This window comes from Tenrec ecaudatus, chromosome 3 (assembly GCF_050624435.1).
Source record: "Tenrec ecaudatus isolate mTenEca1 chromosome 3, mTenEca1.hap1, whole genome shotgun sequence".
In the NCBI taxonomy this organism is placed as follows: Eukaryota; Metazoa; Chordata; class Mammalia; order Afrosoricida; family Tenrecidae; genus Tenrec; species Tenrec ecaudatus.
Window position 1 is genome coordinate 145608925 of NC_134532.1, and position 4305 is coordinate 145613229.

Consider the following 4305-nt stretch of genomic DNA (forward strand, 5'->3'; position numbering starts at 1 on the left):
GAGGCCCAATGTCTAAGATGGCTCATTTTATATCCACCAGGATGACAATTACCATTAACCTTATCAATAATTCCAACTGAATCCTATCAGTGTTTTCCCTCACCTTCTCTTCACCAGAACTAACAGGAGAAGATCATTTGGTGGGAATAGCAAGGAATAAGGCTAAGTCAATAATTCACTACACTGCCCGCCACTCCCAGGCTCTTCTGCCAATTGTGCATTTCACCCATCAAGGATTAAATTCCCCCTTTTAATCATTTTACTGTGAGCAACTCATAGAAGCTTGTAAGTCCACTGCTTCATGCCTCTTCTCTAGCCCTCCCCTTTGAAACATCGCGTTTGTAAACCGCCCATTCCTATTAACTCAAGACTGATGAGATAAGGTTTCTTTCTCTCTTTTTTTGAGACAGAATTTCATTTGTTTGTAATTAGAAACAAATATTTCACAATATAGAATTACATATTGCTTTGTGATGAATCACTAGGCTTTAATTATGTTCAATTTTGGGGGGCTGTTGAGATAAAGATGTTTCTTGATGTGAATTATCTTCATTACTAGTTGGAACTTTGAGCATCTGCATCCATAAGCAAAGTTTTGTCCAAAGTGAGCCATAAAAGCTCAACTATTGAGACCCCAGTCCACAGTGTCAAACATATCTGTCGATTAATTTGGTCAGGTTCTAGTCATCTCAGCCTTAGTCATCTAAGCTAAGTCACTTGGGAGTCCACACATACAGCCTCTTCTCATTCTGAGCCCTAGTCCCTTAGAGATAGGTTGGTGCCCATAGGTTGAAGAGTTCACAAAACTCCCTCACTTCACTCAGCCAACTCTTGCCTCTCCTCTTGTGGTGGTTAGATGCTACATCAACTTGATGGTTCCTATGTGGAATTAGGGATGGGGTCTAACCTAGCAATCAGGTGGTAGCCTGAAAAATGCCTCAGTAGGGATATGACCTTTTATGAGAAAGATAGGGATCTTCTCTCTGGCCTTTTACTCTCCCTTCTTACTTGGATTCTGTGTCTGCCAGTTATTGGGTCCCTGCCACTTTCCTATCCATCTTGGATCCACATGACTTTGCACCAACCAGCCCGTGATGTCGCTTTTTGCTACCTTTCTGCTTTATTGGCCTGCAGTGATGCGAGTCTAGCATCAGACCCACGGACTTGAGATGGACTGAACTAGAATGTTTCTTGGCATAAAGTTCTTTCTTATACATATATGAGCATCACTGGTCTTGTTTCTCTAGACAACCCAGCCTAACACACCTCTCCTAACTTTAGATTCTGTGGATCAGGCCAACTGATGCCGCTAGAAAATGTCCAAAGTCAGCTCAGCTTGTCATTGCTGCACATCCTCCACTTCCCCTCAAAACAAGATTCCAGGTGCTTACCACTATGAGCATGCCACTTCTGTAGCCTGGGTTCTGACAGGTGGTACAGAACTTACTCTTGGAGACCTACCTGGAAGCCCATCGGTTTGTGAAGATGAGTAAGAGTGAGGATGACAAAGCCGGGGGCTGAGGAGTTGAGCCAGGAGGAACTGAGACAGATTACAGAGGAGGCTTTCAATGAGAAGCTGGCTGCCTCCACTGCCCCAGAGATCTATGGGCATAAAGATGCAAAGAAGGAATTTTTGCTCCTGCTAGTGGGCAGTGTGCATGAAGATTAAGGGCAACATCAACATCTGCCTGATGGGGGATCCCGGTGTGGCCAGGTCTTAGCTCCTGTCTTACATTGATTATCTGGCTCCTCATAGCCAGCACACAAGCAGCCACGGCTCCTCCTCCAGAGTGGGACTAACCCAGTGGTGCTCAGACTCCTTTACAAAGAGCTGACCTTGGAGGGCGGAAGCCTTGTGCTGGCAGACCAGGGCGTGTGCTGCATTGATGAATTTGACAAGATTGCACTGGCTGACCGCACAGCCATCCACTAGGTCATGGAGCAGCAGACGATCTTCATGGCCAAGGCGAGCATTCTCACCACTCTCAACGCCCGCTGTTCCATCCACGCTGCGGCCAACCCCGCTTACGGGCACTAGCACCCTCACCTGCAGCTGCAGCTTGGAGCAGAACATCCAGCTTCCCCACTGCGCTCCTCTCCCCATTTGACCTCCTCTGGCTGATCCAGGACCTGCCTGACCGAGACAATAACCTACAGTTGGCCTAGCACATCACCTATGTGCCCCAGCACAGCTGGCAGCCCCCAGCACAGTTCGAACCTTTCGACACAAAGCTTGAGATCCGTTTCACAGCTATGTGCCACTGGAAGAAGCCCACGGCAGCAGAGACCCTGGCGGACAACCTCCCCGCCGGGTCCGTAGAGATGAGGCGAGAGGCCTGGGCTAGGAAGGATGCGTGACCTGTACATCTGCCCAGACCCTGCTGGCCATCCTGCGACTTTACACTGCTCTGGCATGGCTGCGGATGATGGACACGGGGGAGAAGGAAGCTGTGAATGAAGCCATAAGGCTCATGGTGATGTCCAAGGACTCTCTTCTAGGAGACAAGGGGCTGACAGCAAGGGCTCAGAGACCAGCGGATATGATCTTGGCCACTGTCAGGGAGCTGGTCTCCGGAGGCCAGTGTCCACTTTTCTGAAGCAGAGCACCACTGCACATCCTGAGGCTTCCCACCTGCTCAGTTCCAGGCAGTGCCGGATGAATACCAGGAGCTGAACGTCTGGCAGTCAACACAGCCCGGGCCCGGGTCACTTCTGTCGGATTTCAACCTCTTCCAGACACTGGGGTCCACCCTGCATCCTGGGCCCACCTGTTCCCATGGAGGGTCTAATGACGCCCTAGGGGGGGAAGGAGAAGCAGTCCCCCCTGCCCCACACCCATTGCTACACTTAACCTTGTTTTAGTTCTTTTGCTAATAAAACATGTTTACATCTGCTCGCTGGCTCCCTAACTTTCAGTCTTAGAAGGGCACTTTCTCTCATGACCACCCCATTTTCCGGCCTCAATTCCTCTAATGGACAGCTAGATGCTTATTGAAAATGGAAAGACAGTCTTTTTTTTTTTTTATCCACAGGTCTTCCGTGAAAATGTAAATTTCCTGTTCTCTCAACAGTTTGGAATGAACTCTGGTCTGCACCTAAGCCTCAAGCTCTGCATAAGCTTAAAACAAAAGTCTGGTTTTTTAGAGTAAGTTCCTAACTCCCCTTTCAGCATATCAAGTATAGGTTAAAGACAGGCTTGTAAGCATACTGATTTCCACCACACACATAGGCCAGGTAAGAGACACATTCAATATGCACAGTGCAGTCAGATGAACACTCAAAACCACTCTGGTTTAATCTTCTCCCCCCTGTGCTGCTTCCATTTATGTGCATGTGGCCCTGGTATGCTCCGAGTGGAGCTCTTAGGTACAACATTCTCAACCGATGGGTCGCGACCTCTTTGGGGGTCGAATGACCCTTTCACAGGGGTTGCCCGATTCATAACAGTAGCAAAATGACAGTTATGAAGTAGCAACGAAAATAATTTTATGATTGGGGGGGTCACCACAACATGAGGTACTATATTAAAGGGTTGCGGTATTAGGAAGGTTGAGAACCAAAGTTTTATAATAAAAGCTTAATACACAATGTGTTTTCAATTTATATTGCCGGACTGAATGAAAAATATGGATGCTCTGCTCCTGTTGTCATAAATGAACTGAACACTCAGTAATGTCAAAGAATGTGTCCATGTCTCACACCTCGATAGAAGAGTCAGGATACATTGGGCCTCCACTCAAATACTCCCTCAATGCAAGAATACTTTGTTCTATTAACCTGGCATACCATGATCCTCACCTTCCCAACACAATTGCTGAAGACAAATGGGGGCATTAGCAAATGTGATGAAGAAAGCTAATGGTGCCCGGCTATCAAAAGAGATAGTGTCTGGGGTCTTAAAGGCTTGAAGGTAAACAAGTGGCCATCTAGCTCAGAAGCAACAAAGCCCACATGGAATAAGCACACCAGCCTGCATGATCACAAGGTGTCGAAGGAATCAGTTATCAGACATCAAAGAGCAAAAAATCATATCATTGTGTGCTCACCTCCCTGATATGATCGATTGCTGAAGACAAATGGGTACATAAGCAAATGTGAAGAAAGCTGATGGTGTCTGGCTATCAAAGTACATAGCATTTGGGGTCTTAAATACTTGCAAGTAAACAAGCAGGCATCTAGCTCAGAAGCAACAAAGCCCATATGTCAGAAGTACACCAGCCTGTGTGACCATGAGGTGTCAGAGGGATCAGGCATCAGACATCATCAGAACAAAAAATCATATCGTTGTGAATACAGGGGAGTGCG

General features: G+C 47.2%; 1 pseudogene; it reads left to right on the top strand.

The window, feature by feature from the left end:
• Positions 1-1395: 1395 nt before the first annotated feature.
• LOC142442380 (DNA replication licensing factor MCM7 pseudogene) lies at positions 1396-2837 on the top strand (annotated as a pseudogene).
• Positions 2838-4305: the final 1468 nt, after the last annotated feature.